This window comes from Prionailurus bengalensis, chromosome B4 (assembly GCF_016509475.1).
Source record: "Prionailurus bengalensis isolate Pbe53 chromosome B4, Fcat_Pben_1.1_paternal_pri, whole genome shotgun sequence".
Lineage (NCBI taxonomy): Eukaryota > Metazoa > Chordata > Mammalia > Carnivora > Felidae > Prionailurus > Prionailurus bengalensis.
Window position 1 is genome coordinate 70,006,620 of NC_057358.1, and position 19,853 is coordinate 70,026,472.

At 40.5% G+C, this 19,853-nt stretch overlaps 1 long non-coding RNA gene across 1 annotated transcript; it reads left to right on the forward strand.

The window, feature by feature from the left end:
* The first annotated feature begins 4,653 nt into the window (after positions 1–4,653).
* On the forward strand, positions 4,654–17,949 carry LOC122473197. Its single transcript, XR_006294617.1, has 2 exons — positions 4,654–4,719; positions 16,845–17,949. It is a non-coding gene; the product is annotated as an uncharacterized LOC122473197 (long non-coding RNA).
* Positions 17,950–19,853: the final 1,904 nt, after the last annotated feature.

Consider the following 19,853-nt stretch of genomic DNA (forward strand, 5'->3'; position numbering starts at 1 on the left):
ATATTTTTACTCTATACTTTATGATTACTTTGGCTTTACTTCACTTCTAATGACTTCCTAGATGAACCTGGAAGGTCCCTTCCTCTATGCTTCAATCTTCTCAAGAATACTTTGACAGCAGCAGCTTCATTAATCAGTCCTCAGAAGCATGAGTACCGACTTGATGGTGAGGCAGGAATATATTTTGGAAGAAATAATTCTTGTACTGAGTAAATCAATGGACATTAGTATTGGGCCCTTGACTCTTCCTTCTATGCTGTGTTTGTAAAGGGGTCCCCATCTTCTATTTATTCTAGTTTCAATGTCTTTGAGAGTGAGGGGATAGGGCAGTAATGTCTGTTTTATTTTCTCTATGCTGGGCCATTTTAAATGTCGTATTTTGTTTTTATTACTCACACTAACCATTTGAGATAGGTATTTTGATCCCCATTTAATAGACAAGGAAATCAAGGTCTGGAGAGGTTAAGAAATTTGCTGGAGGTGTGTAACCTAGATAGTAAATGAGCAGGGGAGGGGCAGAGACAGAGAGAGAGACACAGAATCCAAATCAGGCTCCAGGCTCTGAGCTGTCAGCACAGAGCTCAATGTGGGGCACAAAATCATGGACCATGAGATCATGACCCAAGTTGAGCCAAAGTTGGATGCCCAACCGACTGAGCCACCCAGGCACCCCAAGATAGCTGGTATTTTTAATTTTTTTTTTTTAATTTCAGAGAAACAGAGCACAAGGTGGGGGAGAGGGGCAGAGGGAGACAGAGAAAGAGAGAGAAAGAGAGAGAGAGAGAGAGAGAGAGAGAGAGAGAGAGAGAGAGAATGAATCCCAAGCAGGCTCCATGCTCAGTGTGGAACTGAAGAGGGCTAGATCTCACTATCCTGGGATCATGACATAAGCCAAAAAATCAAGAATCAGACAGTCAACTCGACTGAGCCACCCAAATGCCCAGATAACTGGTATTTTTACAAAGTGGGACCGGCAGGGCCAAGAGCTCAATGATAAGAGGAGCAAGCACTTCCTAGTCTTACCTCTACCAGTAAAACCAAGGAATTGAGCTAAAAGATCCCGTGATTTCTTTTTTCTTTTTAAGTTTTATTTTAATTCCAGTTAGTTAACACACAGTGTTACATTAGTTTCAAGTGTATAATATAGTAATTCAGGGGCGCCTGGGTGACTCAGTGATTAAGCGTCTGATTCTTGATTTTGGCTCAGGTCATGATCTCATGGTTGTGAAATCAAGCCCCATGTTGGGCTCCATGCTGAGCATAGAGTCTGCTTGGGATTCTCTCTCCCCCTCTTTCTCTGCCTCTTCCCCTGCTTGCATGCACACACTCTCTTTCAAAATAAATAAACATTAAAAAATATAGTGATTCAACATCCATACATCATACATCACCCTGTGCTCTCATGAAAAATGCACTCCTTAATCCTCATCACCTATTTAACCCATCCCCCCACCTGCCTCCCCTCTGGTAACCATCAGTTTGTTCTCCATAGTTAAGAGTCTGTTTCTTGCTTTTTGTCTATTTTTTTCCCTTCGCTTGTTTTGTTTCTTAAATTCCACACGAGTGAGATGGTGTGGTCTTTGTCTTTCTCTGACTGATTTATTTCTCTTAGCATTATACTCTCTGGCTCCATCCATGTTACAAATGGCAAGATTTTATTCTTTTTTTATGACTGAATAATATTCCATTATATTATACACATCTTCTTTATCCATTCATCAATTAATAGGCACTTAGACTGTTTCCGTATCTTGGCTATTGCAAATAGTGTTGCGACAAACACAGGGGTGCATGTATCTGTCTGAATTAGCGTTCTTGTATTCTTTGGGTAAATACCTAGTACTGCAACTACTACATTATAAGGTAGTTTTATTTTTAACTTTTTGAGGAACCTCCATACTGTTTTCCAGAGTGGCTGCACCAACTTGCATTCCCAACAGTGCATGAAGGTTCCCTTTCTCCACATTTTCACCAACACCTGTTGTTTCCTGTGTTCTTGATTTTAGCCATTCTGACAGGTGTGAAGTGATACTGTAGTTTTGATTTGTATTTCCCTGATGATAAGTGATGATGAGCATCTTTTCATGTGTCTGTTGCCCATATGGATGTCTTCTTTGGAGAAATGTCTTCTGCGCATTTTTTTAATTGGATTATTTGTTCTTTTGGGTGTCGAGTTGTACCAGTTCTTGATATATTTTGGACACTAGCCGTTTATCAGATATGTAATTTCCAAGTATCTTCTCTCATTCCGTAGGCAGCCTTTTTATTCTGTTGATTGTTTCCTTCATTCTGCAGAAGCTTTTTATTTTGGTAGAGTCCCCACAGTGAAATCTAACATCCATGAGTTGGCACATTTTAAGATATGTTTTCTGATCATGTGTGAGAACATGAGTTTGAATTTCCTCTCTAACACATCCAAGCTTTAGGAACTTCCTTAGCTATAAAATAGGGATAGAAATACCTGTTTTACCAACCTTCCAAAGTTAGTCTGTGGATCAACCAAAATAATGCAGCCTGTATATCACTCTATGAATGAAAGACACTTTTCTTACATTTATGTCCAATTTAATCCTGATCCATCTGAAGGCAGAAGTTTCAGGTCATGGGCACTAGGCTATGCCTTTCACAAGGCGGTGAAAGTGGAATAATTTAACACATTGTTCTTTGGGGAAATGTTTCAGAATTTTCATGGTGGACAGCTGGTGTCATTCAGGGAACTAAGTATAGAGAATTGTCATCACCTACAAATATAATCAAGGGACCTTTAATGTTGGAAGTTGTGTAACGGTTTTCATCTGGATGTTTTTCCCAGCACAGATTTTTAAATGAATGAAGTTTAAAATGAAGGCTTATTAAAATATTTTATTCATATATATAGAAAATATCTCTTCAAAGCCCTTACCCCAGAAAAATGACTGGTCAAGGAAGATTACTTGAGTGGATGACGGATCAGGAGCCTTGACATTGACACCTGCCTGCTGGCTGTGGTTCTCCCAGAAAAGAGGAGGTTGGCATAAATACTATCCAAGCTCTTTGGGAAACCCATCTTTTCTGTTTAAAGTCTTTATTTGGTATCACAGATTCTCTTGCCTATCTTTGTCTTCAGCTTTCACCAGTTTATAAGCACAATTGCGACTGTATCAATGAAGCATTAATCTCAAATCCTACCAGCTTTGAAACTACACCAGTTCACAAAGACCAGTCTTTTCCTGGAGGCCCCCTCTCTAAATAGTCCCACTATGCCCAGAAATCAATCCTCAGCACCCAAACTACGGGAATGGGGCAGAAACCGAGAGTTGCCCCTCAAGACCCACCTCCACAACTTCTGCACTTATGTTGCTGGCACAGTAAGGGCACCATTGGTGAACGCAGAACAGGATGGGTAAGGTGGGCTCCTGCCTCTGGAAGTGCTCCAGCACTGGACCATCCCTGAGTCAGAGTTCAGTAATGCTGTGGGCAAGTGATAACACACACTAAGAGATGTACATAGAGTGGAGCTAAATTAAGTCCTACTGGGAGCTGTGGAAGGCTACATGGAAGAATTGGGATTTAAATTAAATTTGGAAGGATAGACAGGATTTTGATGGTCAAAAATAAAAATAAAATGCATTTAGGGCAAGGAAACATCTTGGAAAAGGGGGAAAAGGGGCACCTGGGTGCCTCAGTCAGTTAAGAGTCTGACTTTGGCTCAGGTCATGTTCTTAGAAGTCCAGCCCCACGTCAGGCTCTGTGCTGACAGCTTGGAGCCTGGAGCCTGTTTCACATTCTGTGTCTCCCTCTCTCTCTCTGCCCCTCCACCACTTGCATCTCTCTCTCTCTCTCTCTTTCAAAAATAAAATTAAAAAAAAAAAAAACATTTAAAAAAGGGGGGGGGCAAAAATAGGGAAATAAAGAAAATGTGAGGCAACAGAGGTAGACCAAACTGGTTGAAAGACAAGATGTTTAAAAAAGCAGAATCAGATCTATAAATACAGGATTGATGGCTGCTAGAGGGGAGGGGAATGGGGATGTGCAAAGTGGGTGAAGGAGAGTGGGAGATACAGGCTCCCAGTTATGGAATAATAAGTCACAGAGATAAAAGGTACAGCATAGTGTTTATGGTCAATGGTATTGTAATAGCATTGTATGGTTACAGATGGTAGCTGTACTTGTGGTGAGCACAGCATAAGGTACAGAGAAGTTGAATCACTTTGTTGTGCACCTGAAACTAATGTAACATTGGGTATGTCAACTATATCTATATGTATGTATATGTGTATACATATGTGTATGCATATGTGTGTGTGTGTGTATGTATAAGATATTTGGGGGTTTGTAGCACTGATGAAATGGCAAAGGCTGTCAACTGTGAAGTGATGGAGGTGACGGAGAGATCTGAGAGCCAAACAAGAATTTGGGCTTCATTTTATCCACCTGCTTTGTCATGGACAGCATTTGAGCAGGGGAGTGATGGCACAAGATCACTCTGGCTGGGGAATGGACAGGGAGAAGATTCTAAAGCAGTGCTCTCCTACAGAAAGCTAATGTGAACTACAAAGGGGAGCCACATGTAAATTAAATTTCCTTGTAGCCATATGTATTAGTTTTCAATTGTTACTGTAACAAATTACCATAAACTTTGTGGCCTAAAGCAACACACATTTATTCTCCCACAGGTCTGGAAGCCACAAGTCTAACATCATGGTATTAGCTGGTCTGTTTTCCTTTTGGAGTCTTCCGGTAAGAATCTGTTTCCTTGACAACACTGGCTTTTAGAGACAGCCTACATTCTTTGGTCCAGGGCCCCTGCCTCCTTCCTCCCAGCTAGTACATAACATCGTCTGCAGTCAAATCTCCCCGTCTCCCTCTTATAGGGCCCCTATTGATTACACTGGGCTTATCTGGATAATCTTCGTATCTCAGGATCCTTAACTTAATCACATTTCCAAAGTTCCTTTTGCCCTGTAAGATCACGTACTCACAGGTTCCGAAGATTCAGATGTTGACACCTCGGGATGCCATTATTCAGCCACATTAAAAAGGCATATGATGAAACATGGAATAATTCAATATTTTCACATAATCCATAAAAAGATTATAATTTCAATATGTGATCTCTATGCAAATTATTAATGAGATATCTTCTATTCTTTTTTTTTTTTTTTTCCAACGGAAGCTTCAAATGGAGCATGCCTTTATACTTAGGGCATGTCTCATTTCAGATCAGGCACACTTCAGATACTCCTTAGCTACATGTGGCTCATGGCTACAGTATTAGGCAGTGCAATCCAGAGCCAGGGTAATTTGCTAGAAGCTCATTAAAGAAATCTAGGAGGGCTATAAAAATGAAGAGAAGGAAGCAAAAGTGACAAACCTTGAAACCAGCATCAGGTAAATGTTGGGATGTGATAGGAATAGTAGAGAGAACTGGGTGACTGACACAATGGCTATTACTTATGATCACTGACATGAGCATTTTCCTTATTTTATTTTTATTTGTGTGTGTGTGTGTGTGTGTGTGTGTGTGTGTGTGTGTGTGAGGGAAGCATGTGAGTCCTGTTTTGGACAAATGAATGAACTGTTCATTAGGAAGATAGGAATGTGGGTCTGGAAGTAAGGAGGGGGGTCAGGATGGAGGCTTAGATTTAGGATTGCTTATGAGAGATGGTTGGATTCATGATGGTGGCTGAGGACAGAGCCTTGGATAGTCCATATTCAGAAGGCAGGTGGAGGCAGGAAAGACTGAGGGGGGGGGGGACAATGGGGAAAGCAAGACCAGAGAACAGAGAAATAGTAGCAGCAGGTGGGAACACGGCAGTATTTCTGAGGTAATCATGAATAATCTCCTCGTGGGTTTGGAGTCCATCATTCCACATCTGAGGTAATTACTCAGCCTCCTACACAGAGCTGCTTTTTAGTTGTTAGTGGGAGTGGGAGTGGGCAGATGTTTATTTACAAAACTGTTTATCTTTAAAGAATAACATTATGGCTGAATCTTCCAAGTAAGTTTGGCATTTGGCAATTACGTGGCTAATTTGATGAGTATGGCTAGCAGATGGGGCTGTTTCAGGCTCCTTTCTTCCCAATTCCAAAGGAATTTCTCTGTATGGTGATGAAATTAACAGAATTATTGCTAGATCTTCCTTCGGTGTGGCCAAATTTTTAATGATCTATCACTTTACAATTCTCTGGGACAAATGATCCCATTTCCTTCCTAGATCCTTGCTTCTAAATCTCCCAAAGAATTGTGTGCATAGTAGAGTGAGTTTGGGAGTCAAACTGCCAGGGTTCAAGTTCCACCTCTGCCTCCTACTATTTGGCTTTGAGCTAGTTACTTTTTTGTGCCTTCATTTCTTACCAAAAAATGAGATAATCACAATCTCCCTCTTGGGGTTGTTGTGAGGGTTAAATCATTATGTATGTTCATATTTTTATCCACATACTGTTTTCCTCTGAATCCGCTTCAAGAGTTTAGAACATTCTATCTCTATTTAACAACATGGAATGACTTCTCTGGTGATTAGATATTTCATGTGTCCTATTACTTCAAATCGTTCCCTCTCCAGCCCCTTCCAATCCAACCCTCCCATTGCTGGCTCTGTACTACAACACTTGGAGAGATTTGCTTGTATTTCACATATAATACAGTGTTTATTCACAGACAAATCTAAGAGCCAAACAAGGACTTCAGTGAACAATTCCTGGTAAAACTGACTTAAGCCAGATTACAAAAAATTTAAAATAGAAAAAAGGCAGAAAGAAGATCAAACATAGCTAAATCAATATTTATATTGCTAAATTGTGCCACTTTCCCCTCATAAGTTTATTAAGGGCAAGGAATAAAGACAAAAACTTTGCAGAATTTTTCAAGACTCAAACAACATATTGACCATAGACATTTTTTTCTTAGTTTTTTTTTTTTTTAGAAAATTTGTTCTTACTCATTGGTACTAAGTGTAATTGAGAAGGGTGGGCATCTGAATATCTTTTTTTTTTTCAACATTTATTTATTTTTGGGACAGAGAGAGACAGAGCATGAACGGGGGAGGGGCAGAGAGAGAGGGAGACACAGAATCGGGAGCAGGCTCCAGGCTCTGAGCCATCAGCCCAGAGCCTGACGCAGGTCTCGAACTCACGAACCGTGAGATCGTGACCTGAGCTGAAGTCGGACGCTCAACCGACTGAGCCACCCAGGCGCCCCGTAAATATCTTTAAATCTGGGTTTCTGACTTATTTGCACTAAAGAAAAAGTAAATAACATTGTGGGCAGAAGTGGAGAATTGTGTTTTTCTCATTGCCATAACTTATTCTAGTTTAAGAAGATTCAATTGAAAAGGTACATACACAAGCACACATTTTTTGTTTTATTTTTATGTTTTTAAAAGTTTATTTATGGGGCGCCTGGGTGGCACAGTCGGTTAAGCGTCCGACTTCAGCCAGGTCACGATCTCGCGGTCCGTGAGTTTGAGCCCCGCGTCAGGCTCTGGGCTGATGGCTCAGAGCCTGGAGCCTGTTTCCGATTCTGTGTCTCCCTCTCTCTCTGCCCCTCCCCCATTCATGTTCTGTCTCTCTCTGTCCCACAAATAAATAAACGTTGAAAAAATTTTTTTAAAAAAAAAGTTTATTTATTTTGAGAGAGAGTGTGCACATGTGAGTGGGGGAGGGGCAGAGAGGGGGAGAGAGAGAATCCTAAGCAGTCTCGCCCTATCAGTGAGGAGCCTGACACAGGGCTCAAACCCACAAACTGTGAGACCTGAGCCGAAACCAAGAGTTGGATCCTTCACCGAATGAGCCACCCAGGTGCCCCTTGTTTGGTTTCATTTTGTTTTTAAAGTTTACTTACTTATTTTGAGAGACAGGGAGAGAGGGAGAACAGGGAGTGAGAAAGAGAGAGAATCCCAAGCAAGCTCTGCCCTGTCAGTGCTGAGACTGATGCTCGGCTTAATCCCACAAGCCTTGAGATCATAACCGGGGCTGAAATCCAGAGCCACATGCTCAACCAACTGAGCCACCCAGGTGCCTCCACAAGCACATATTTTGAAGACTGACTCTTCATACTAGAGTTAAAACATTTTTTTTTTTTTTTGGTTCACTCACTACCTAGGAAGTGGATGATAGCTTCCTGAAAAATTCTCCAAGATTGGAACTTCTTTATTCTCCTTCACTGCAGATAACACCTGGAGAATGACATCTACTTTTCTTTTGAGTCTAGAATATCAGCCTTTTACAATGATCAAGCATTGCTGTGTCCTGAAAATGATCTCAGGGCTGTACAATAACATTCTATTTAGAGCTTCCTAGAGTTTTTTGGTAACTAAGTCCATAATTGAGACCAGTGATTCTTAATCAGGGGTAATTTTGTCCTCTAGGGGACATTCAGCAACATCTGGAGACATTTTTGATTTTCATGATTGGGGAGGGTGTTGCTACTGGCATCTAAATGAGTAGAGGCCAGAGATGCTGTTAAATATTTCACAATGGACAGGGCAGTCCCCATTCACTGTGCCAAAATATTATCCAGCCCCAAATGTCAACAATGCTGAAGTTGAGAAGCTCTGCTCTAGACATTCTAGATTCTAGAGAAGAGGCAGGTCCTAAATCAGGGTTAGAGGGAAACAAGCAACAAGAGAAGGGTGTGACAGAGGTCATGTTTATTTTAAAGGTTACTTTTTATGCTTTTTTTATGTTTCTAGCAAGTATAACATTGAATAGTACTATCCTAGGGGGCAATGGAGTCTATGGCCATTTCAGGCAGCCATGTAACCTAGCATTTTCCCTTTATGGAAGCTTATAGTTTGGGTTACAGGGATTCTGTGATTAACCAGGTATTGTGGTCAATATCTATGTACAGTCTTTTCTTGGCACACATAGGAGGTGGCAAACTGATTCCTGAGGATGAACTCATTTTACTTCAAAGAAATCAATCCCAGCTAAAAACACTTGTCAAAAGTTGTTGGTGAGTGGTCCACAGAGAGAGGAATGGTCTGATCTGGCCTTCACCTTACAGAGAGTTTCTTTGTTTAAAAAAATTTTTTTAAACATTTATTTATTTTTGAGAGACAGAGAGAGATAGAGCACAAGCAGGGAGAGCAGAGAGAGAGAGGGAGACACAGAATCCAAAGCAGGCTCCAGGCTCCAAGCTGCCAGCACAGAGCCCGACACAGGGCTCCAGCTCATGGACCGCGAGATTATGACCTGAGCAAAAGTAGGCCACTCAACCAACTGAGCCAGCCAGGCGACCCACAGAGAGTTTCTCTGTAAGAAAATGGAAACATAGCAGAAAGATCATAGACTTTGGAGTCTACTAAACCTTGCCTGAATAGAGTCTAAGCTCTGTTGGTTCAGTTGGATAAATTACTTGGTCTTCCTGAGCCTTGGTATTCTCAGTGGTAAAAAAGGAGAATATATAACTTGTAGGGTTCTTATAAAGATTAAGTAAGAAAATATGGGGCATCTGGGCAGCTCAGTTGGTTAAGCCTCTGACTCTTGATTTTTGGCTCAGGTCATGATCTCATGGTCATGAGCTTCACGTTGGGCTCCACATTGGGTGTAGAGCCTGCTTAAGATTCTATCTCTCCCTTTCCCTCTGCCTCCCACCCACCCTTGAGCGCTCTCTCTCTCTCTCTCGAAAGAAAGAAAGAAAGAAAGAAAAGAAAAGAAAAGAAAATGTATATAAAACATCTAAAATAGTGTAGAGCATGCAACAGAATCTCAATAAACTTGTTATTTTAACTTTTTGAACTTCATAAACTTAGGATCTAAGCTGCAAACTAGATAATAATAAGGAATTTTGTGCTTATGTCCTAAGTAAAGAGCATGAAAAAGGTCAGCTGCAAGAACCCCGTTTTGTCTCTGAACTGGCTGGTGCTGCTCTGTCCCAGATTGGTTGACCACATTAAATACATTTGCTCATCTGGTCTAGATTTTTCTCTATAAAGCCCTAGCTGTGTAAGCTGTGTCCCTGATAGGCAGGCCATAAATAACCATGATGAAGCAGGCTGAGAGCCTCTCTTTCTGTCCCTGGTTACCGGATCATTTTTTCCATCCCTTCTGAGCTTTCCTCATGACCTGTGAACATCAGAAAAGTCTCTGTAGGCATCAGAAGAGACACACCAGTCTGGACGACAGTGAGGTAATTAGCCAGAGAACCAAGATTCTAATCATGGTTTTTGCCTCTGAAGTTATATGACCCTAGAGTCTGTGATACTTAACCTTTTGTTTACCTCTGACCTCAGCTTGACCATAATGGTTATTAGGAAATTCACCACCATCCAAAAGGAATGTTTGGAAGGTTAATGACATAATTGTGCCTAATCCTGGTGATGAGGAGAGAGTAAATGTCCACCTTTTGGAAATGCATAATAAATCTTCCAGGTAAATTACTTTTCCTTTATTGAACTAAATATAACCTAAAGGGAAACCATATGAGGAGCTTTCAGTTTTAAACATTTTGTTCTTTAGTGGTCGGAGAGAGTTCCAGAACTTCTAAAGTAGGGCATATATATTCTCAGCACAAGTGGAACTTTTGATATTAAAGGGCTCTGAGTTCCCTGAATGGAAGGGACTCTATACAATTACCCAGTTAACACGCAGCATTTTCCTTGCAGTCTCCACTGAACTAGTTACCAGCCTGTCTCCAGGACAGGGAAACTCAGATTTTTTCGGAATTTTATTTTTATTTTATTTTATTTTATTTTATTTTATTTTATTTTATTATTCTATTCTATTCTATTCTATTCTATTCTATTCTATTCTATTCTATTCTATTCTATTCTATTCTAGATGAAAGACCTCACAGACTACTTTCTCTATCCGATGCTGCTTTAGGATACCAAGGTGAATCAAAAATCTAGACCACTGCCCAAAACCTCCCCTGTCTATAGGAAGGTATCCTGATTTAGCTCACTGGAATTTCAGTTATTTGAGACCAAAGATTTCATTTTACCTGAAGAATAAGGGGAGAATGGAGGTAGAAATGTGATGGGACCTGGCTACCTCACAGAATGTGGGGAAAATGCAGGGGGAGGGGAGGCAAAGCTATTCATACTCCCCAGTGTCAGCTGTGAATTTTAAGCAAAGAATTCACTCTACGTTACATAAAAAAGAAAACTAAATATTTATGAACATGTACTATCTTCCAAGAGTGACGCAAGGTACTTTCACATACATTACTATGGCTTAATCTTTGCATCGGTTTTCTGAAGGTTTTTTTTTTTTTTTAATCATCATTCTTGCTGATTAGGAAAGAGTAGTTAAATCACATGCCCAAGGTCACATGGCTTGTACATAAGAGCCAGAATTCAAACCCAGATTAGTCTGACTGCTAAATTCATGCTCTTTTTCATAAAGCAAGATCCTTTTGCAAACAGCAAACCTCCTTCACCTTTTTCTTTCTCAGTTATCTTATGCCTTTGTGACTTTTGCAAGGATTTTGGAAAATTCAGTTGTACTAGGGCACGTGAGCATGTGAAAATGGAGGCAACAAGCATTTTGCAAACTTGATGGTAACCATTACAGCAAATACCATTGTACTTATAGTTTGTAAAGTGCTTAGTATATGAATGCAACCCTATTATTACCTGGTAATTGTGTGTATTATTATAATAACATACAATTATTTAGCTTGGGTAAAATTAGAATGGTGTATATTTAAGATGTCATCCAGGTTCTATTTTTCTAGACCCTTTGAGAAATACTGTTTCACTTACTAAATTGCATCATAATCTGTATCACATAGGACGCTGATTTGGATTAAATTTTCACATTTACTTAGAAATTTCCTGTTTTCCAGTAATAGTCACCAATTTGAATTTATTAGCACTGAAAGTATATTCATCAAGCAATATGTAGACATCATACAATTCTTGATACGAGAAGTATCCATAGGAACCATTTGGTTCAACTAGCTAAATGCGTAGAGTGTCTGAGAAGAAAGTTGCTTTGGGATGTTGCCCCAGCTGCAAACTGCTGGGTAATAAGCCCAGAGACCTAGTGGTTGATACCCAGAGACTACCAACAGGATGGATACCTTTCCCATTACAGCGAGCTGATTACGCAGACTTGCTAGCTTAGACCCTTTTTGGCAATAAGCCTTTTCGCTCCAGAACTAAGCCTCTGACATTTTGGGGGTGTTCCTCCTTTCCCCTTTGTGCTTATTAAAATATTGATGAGAAGAGGTGGTGAAAGCCAAGATATATCATTCTGCAACAATCTTCAACACAGTACATATCATTCTTAGTGATGGTGGCTAAAGGAATTTGGTGGTAGATATTTCAAAATAATAAGTCCAAAATTGTTTTTAAAAATTTCATAGTTCTGAGAAATTCATGATTTCTCCAACTTCATTTATTTGATGAACATGTATTCATTGGTCACCTATGATGCCTCTCATCCTCTACAAGCTTATAATATGGTATATAAGTAAATTCAACATAATATGTAAATATGTTTAACACAAGGAAGTATGTGATCTGTGATATGTACGGTATTACCAACAAGAATAATTCACTTCAGTAAAGTTTTGTTTCTTATACATTGTGTGCCAGACTCAATGCTAGATTCTGGGGATACCAGGATGAACCAAAAGTTGATTCTAAGCCCCCTAAGGTTATCAGGCAGCCGGGGTTACAATAAAAATGTCTGGTATGGCTTATGGCTATAGATGAATATAGATTTAGTTAGGACAAGTTTAGTCTTTAATATGACATTTGAGGGAGATATGAAACTCTGAAATGTTGGTCATCATTCTGGGAGTCAGCACATTCAGGAATGCGCAAGGGCTCCTGGCATCTCAGATATCCTAGCCTGGTGGTAATTCCAGCTCCCACGCATATTTGTTAAAGAATATCGCATCTAATTTCTGGCTCCCTCCAGTTTGGAAGTCTCCAGGGCCCAGCGTGAAAACTGTTTGCTGGTGGAGGAGAAGGGGAAGGTACATAGTCTGAGCTTTGACTCTGTCGAGGTGCCAGAGCTGACCTGAGTTCCTGGGAACCATTCAGGGCATGGGGATTTACTAGGGCTTGGACCTCATCCACCATTGTAGCTAGGGGCCCAGAATCAAATTAGATAATGGAGACCGGATCCAGCTTGCCTGAGGGTTTGGCAAGAAGGCAAGTGTCTGTGTGCCTGATGGTGCATCGTGTTGGTTCCGTGCCTACTGCAGAGAAATGCCAAGATGGGTGTTGATTAACCTGCCCTCAATTGTTGGACCTCCATCCAAGTGACTTGGTTCCGTGCCTTGGATGGTGCAGGTAGGGCTGGAACCTACTCCACCCAGCCTTCCTCTTTTTAGGCTCCTTTGCTCTCAGTCACTTACCCTATGGGGCAGGGTGCAAACCCTGTTTGGTTGCTGGCTGCCCCAAGGGACAGGGTGAGTCTTGTTTAGCAAGGAAGAAGCCGGTGAATCTAGCTTTTGTTTTGCAATCCTTTGGGACAGGCTTACAACAGAGGATTCACGATGAGTAAATTTTGGGCATTCTAAAAGAAAAATACATCCACTGATGTATTTGTCTCCTGGCTGTGGTTTCTGAAGTCATATTAAATTACATTAAGAGCCCTTCTCTCATTGCTACTGGTCTTTTACTATTCAGTAGACATTTAAAAAGATGCTATGTGGGTGAAAAATAAAAAGTTGAATGACGGTCACTGCCTTAGGGGAGATGTTCTCATAGGGAGGAAGTGCACCACTGGGCAGAGCAGGGAGGTCATTTATGGGCAGTGGGATGGTTACAATTCTCTCCTCTGCTGCCCTGCTGTCTCTCTCAAAGTGTAGCTTAGCTTTGCCAGACTAGTTATTTTAAGCTCTTGCAAACAATTTCATAGCTTTATTTTTGCCCTTGGCTCCAGTAAATCGGGGCCCCCATGCAGTGCTCTCTTGGCATTAACATGGATCTGAGCTGCTTAAGGGCTGGGGATATGGAGGATTGGCACAGTGGGGAGGGCAGACAACAGGACAGGACCGATTCAAGCCTAGACCATTAAGGATGCTTGTTTAGGAATCTAGAGGGCTGTAAGTATAGTACTATACAGTGTGCACACTCAAGCATTGGTTTGAAAGCCTTTCCAACCTCAAGAAAGGAAATCTTTTCAGGCTTCTCTGTATTTCATTTCCTTTTGTTCTCTTATTTGAAAATTCACATTTCACCGTTATGATAGGTATCTATCTATCTATCTATCTATCATCTATCGATCTGTCTATCTATCCATCCATCTGTCCTATCAATTAGTTTTGGGGACAGATGTCAGTAGTGAGAGAAAAAAATATTGAGAAAGGTATTTGGAACACACTGCTTCTGAGTTTCAGTCAGCAGAAAAAGCAGCATACTGAAGGGGATAGTGCTGGCCTGTTAGCGGTTAGAACACCTAAACTGCTCACAAGAAACAAGCACAAAGGGTGAGCTGAGATTTCCTCTACATCTGGAGTCTGTGGGGAAACACTGGTACTGAATAAAAACAGTCCTCATTCCTACCATCTGTGAGTCCACTGTGATAGGGCATAACACAGGCTCTAAACGAGTAGAGGGATTAATGTGAGGGAATCTGAAGGTTTATATCCTCCCTTATTGGCTCAAGATCCCCTCAAATCTCATTGCTCTGTTGTTTTTCCTTGGCTTATGACCTTGTGAATATCCCATAGCTGTCTTATCAGGGTTTTACACCTTAGTGTGATTAGTTTATTGGCTTCTTTCCTTAGATCCAGGGAGCATGCTGAGTAGACAGAGAGAGAGAGAGAGAGAGAGAGAGAGAGAGAGAGAGAGAGAAAAGGGAGAAAGGGTTAAGAAAGAGGATGTTTGCAGGTATTGTAGGTCAACTTCTGCTTGAAACCTTTGCCTAACAGTGTTTGTGCCTGTGGGCTCTGCCTCAGGGCCGGCCAGCTGCATGCATCTCCTGTCCCCTTCAGCAGTTCTCCAAGCAGAGCCTTCTTTCCATTATTGAGATGTGACATCTGTTTTAAATTACGTCAATTGTACCCAGATAGGCAAGTGATTGACACCTTCTTCAGAATATGTGTGAAAACTAGAGGAAAAGTGATGAGCCAGATGCTTCCAGAAGAGTAAATTATTACCTGCATGTAAGTTAGTCGTGGAGTTGGTGCATTTACTTTCTTAGTCCCTTAATAAATTACTCGGTGGAATAGTAAATGGCTCCTACGTGGCCTGAAGTTCTTGGACATGTAAAGAACAGGTTCCCTTGTCTCTATGTATGATGTTTCCTCTAAATGATGAAAAATACTCAACACCTTGGATTTGTATATTGGCCTACTAGCATCTTTTGATCAGGTTCTATAAAATGTCTGTAAGGTCCCCAGGCAGGTGAGTATATTATTAATCACATTTTTCTAAAAAATAAGCCTCTGAAGGCAGGCTAAACTGTTTACCATGACAAACTGTAATACTTATTTTTGCCTTTTTGGTGATTCCTTTCACCTCTAGGATTATACAAATTCTACACACTACTCAGGTCTCATTTAAGCTATCTCTCTCTCTCTCTCTCTCTCTCTCTCTATATATATATATATATACACACACACACACACACGTATATGTATACATATACATATATATCTATATTTATGTACCATATGTATATTATGTACATACATATATATAAAATATAAATATTTTAACAAACTCTGATGCCTTTGTACTGTGTCAACTTATTTACTCTGGAATCATGTTTCCCAGAGTTCTCTTCCCTATATGGTTTTTGGTTAGTATTTATTTATTTATTTACTTATTTATTTATTTATTTTTGAGAGAGTGTGTGCATGAGTGGGGGAGGGGAAGAGAGAGAGGGAGAGAGAGAATCCCAACCAGGCTCTGTGCTGCCAGCGCAGAGACCAACGTGAGGCTCTAACTCACGAACCATGAGATCACACCTGAGCTGAAGAGTCGGACACTTAACCACTGAGCCACCCACTGAGCCACCCAGGCACCCTGATTTCTGGTTAGTGTTGGCCACAGGAGACATTCTGCCCGGGGTTTGGAAAGCTCAAGTGAAGTCACAGCCAACCTGAGTCCTGAAGGTTGGTGCTGGGCACCAGCCACTGTGGTGAGTGCCAGGCCCTCACCCACATGGCTGCAGGTCTGCTGGCTCGCCTAATTGGTGCAGGGTAGCTCCCAGTTCTGTAGCTCCTTCAACTCTCACCAGGTCCCCTTTGTCATCTTTCCCAAGTGCTGAGCCAAGTGAATGTGCAGCTCCACAGGGAAGGGCACCAGCAGGTCATCTAGGGCACTAAAGCTGACATGTGAGGCAGACAGAGGTCCCAGTTCATCCTCATGGTTTCTGATGGTCTTTCTTCTCATCTACATTCAGCTTTCCCTCCCTAGTGCCAGTCTGGCTGACCTAGAGTGAATTAGCTCTAGTGGACCAACCCCAGTTACGGAGAAAACAACCTATATAGGCTCCTCCATCAGCCTGCAGAGACTATTCTCACAGTTACATATGGTCTAGCCCCTATAATAAATGTGTTTTCTACATTATTTGTAGTGACATAGTGATACGACCCTGACTGACACCTAAAAATTTGGATTTATTTAACAAGCATGTGGGATGTAAGAAATATGAGGGTAGGTAGCATTCTTCTCCTTCTACTTCTCTTTCTTCCTCCCCTTCCTTTTCCTCCTCCTCCTTCTCCTTGTTCTCTCTTCCCCCTCCTCTGCTTTCTTCTTCTCCTCTCCTTCCCTCTCCCCTCCCCCTCCTTCTCCTCTTTCTCCATTGTTCTATCTCCTGTCCCTAGAGCGGTGCTTGATACATAATAACCCCTCACTAAATATTAATTGGGTGGGAGTCACAGTTTGGGTGCTTTATCTATAGAAAGATAAGGAATTCAGTTCCTTAACTTTTCCTTTTATCTTGCATTTCAGATGCCGGTGGTAATTCCAACCAGAGATTTGGCAACTGGTTGCACAGATCTGGAAATTGGTAGGAAAATCTGGATTGAAGCTACAGATTAGGGAGGGGATCATTAACATGAAATGAGTATGGGTAAGATCCCAAGAAGAGATGAGAAGGGAAAGGGAAAGAGGAAAGAACCCTGGAAAACAAAATTGAACGATTATTGTGAATTACTTACTTCCTGGTAATTGTACTACATATCCACATCCTTGCAGTAGCTTCATGGTGGATGAATGTTACACCCATACCCTGACATTGGGCAGAGCTCTATGATGTGCTTTGGCTAATGGAATGCTCGTGGGCATGATATGAACAGACATCCCCTCTTACGATCTTCTGTGAGGAAACATGCCCTCAGTTGCCACTGGCCCTTCAGACTGGGCCCAGAATGAAAACAGGCAGAATAGACCTGAGCCTGACTTGCAACCTGGAGTCAAGTCCAGCTGACACAGAGTCCCCCCCTAGTTTGACTGAACTGCAGTTTGGCTGCAGACCTGAAAGTATGAAAATAAATGCTTGTTGCTGTGGGCACCTGAGTTTGGGAATGGTTTTTTGTTAGGCACCATTACTGTACCAGTTGCTAATAATATAAATAGCAATGCTAAATTGACAGAGAAGAACCCATGAAAGGACTAGAGAAGGATGAGCCACACAGGTTAGAGAGCATTCAGGCAAGAGGAACTTCGCAGTTGCCAAGGCGGGAGTGTTTCAATAAGAGAAAAGGCGTGGGCAAGGTCAGAGGCCTCAGAGAAGTCAAGCAAGTCAAGGACCAAAATGTATTCACTGGATTCAACAACAAAGAGATAGAGGAAATTTATCTGATCTCTACACATTTCTCTGGGAAATAAGAGATGCAGCCTTCTGAGAGTGAGAGACAAGAGGACTAGAGACCTGGAAGAAAGCTATAAAAGCTGCAGACTTTGCTGAGAGGAAGGGGAGAGAGACCATGTGATTTTCCCCAGCCGTGAGTGCAGCCTTAACAGAAAGAAGAAAAATCTGTGTATTCGATGTGGCGTTGGGAGTTTTTTGGAGCATGTGAGACTAAAAGACATAAAACATTTTTTTTTCTGTCAATCCTACCACTTATCAACTCTCCTGAATTCTGGCAGCACTATAATCTGTATTACACATTTTTGTGTTTTTTTTACATGTTGTCTTACAATCTTCATTGTATTATGTGCTAATAGTGTTTTATTTCTCTCACTGTATACCCATCCACCCATTTGCCCATCTGTCCAGCCATCCATCTGTGTGAGCAATCATCCATCATCCATCCATCCTCCACATTATTCCTTCGAGGTGATGAACTTGTGATGGAACCTCAAGCAATACTATGTTAAAATGTGAAATTGAAAATAAAAAATTCAGAATCAAGGAAAATATAGATAAGAACATGTTAGTCACATGGTAAGGACCCCAAACAATTTTTGATTGATAGATCAAGCAACAGCCTAGCAAAAAACGTTCTTACAGACCCCATTCTAGAGCTATAAATTTCCACTTTGGAAATCTACCAGTGTAATTAGGTTATATTTTAAGATTAAAAATGGGAGTTTGAACAAGTATACACAAGTTTATTTAATATTAAATAATATTTAAATGATAATTTAAAGTAATTAAAGTAATATTTAAATTATAAACTCTCAATGTGGAAAGCTTTTAGTTAAAACAAATTTTCCTTTGTTATCTTAAATTACACAGAGATAGCGTTTTCATGTAATTTCCTCCCTTCGTACCAGACCATGTGATCAGTCTCTCTGGTCACACCTGTCCCTTAGGATGGACAAAACGAGTAGTGTTGTCCATTGTTAGGCCTTTGCATAGAGAATATATTACTTTTTATCTTCTTAGGAGAGAGGGGAAAGATTGGAAGTTGCACACTGAATTCTAATTTTTTTGTGCACACAGAAAGTTATCTTCTGTCTCTTTTAAAAGAAAAGGGCTTTTTCATTTCACTTACTTTTATAATTCATACCTAGGAAAATATAAGATTATTTTTATGTTCAAGAAACTTCGGCCAAAAAAAAATAAATAAAAAGAAATAAAAGAAATTTGGCTATCCTGGTTAATTAATGCCTTTCCCAGCTTTTCTTCAAATGCCAGGAAAATGAAATTAGTATTACATGATCAATGTATTTCACGATTATGTTATCAATACTTAAAAGTTGGGTTTAAATGATTGGTTCCATCTCCCTTTTAATATTCACATAAGTTGAAAATTATTTAGCAAAGACACCTATTTATCTCCTTGGGTTCTGGAAAGAAGCTCTTTAAGAAAGTAAAATATAAACCAACCCACATCACCAGTAATCTCAGGCTTCAGGACCACAATTTCCTCCAGAGTTTTTGGCAACATGATTAACCTCAGTTATTTTCCAGACCTTCCTTCCATCCCAACAGCTGCTGTGATCACCCTCCCAGGAAGAGAGGAGTCTCTATTAATGATATCCAAAGTTTTATCATTGCACATCTTCCACTGACTTTTAGGGAAGTTTTTTCTTACTCTGTTGATCAGCACCTAGATTGAAACCTTTCTGTAGAATTCTAGACAATTTATTCGTTCACTCAAAAAATATATTTCTAGGGCCTTCTATGTGCCAGGCACTGCACTAGGACCTAGACATATTCTAATGAACCAGACTATGCATTTCTTTTTGGAATACTCTCTTTACTGCTGGAGACAGGCACATAAACAGATAAACAATGCAGCATGCTAAGAACTCTCATCAAATTTATATCTTCTTATTCTTTCCACTAGATCAATGCATCTAAACTTGGCATGGCGGGGTGGTAGTCTATGGATGTACTCTTGAAGGCTGGGTATTTTCTATGATAATTAAAATATTTTTCATTCACTTTGATGATAATTAAAAAAATCTGAAGCATAGTCTTGGTCATCTGGATGACTAATTTGCAACTAACATTCTGCAATTTCTGTGCTCAAGTTTTTATTTACAGTTGCTTGAAAAAAATCAAAT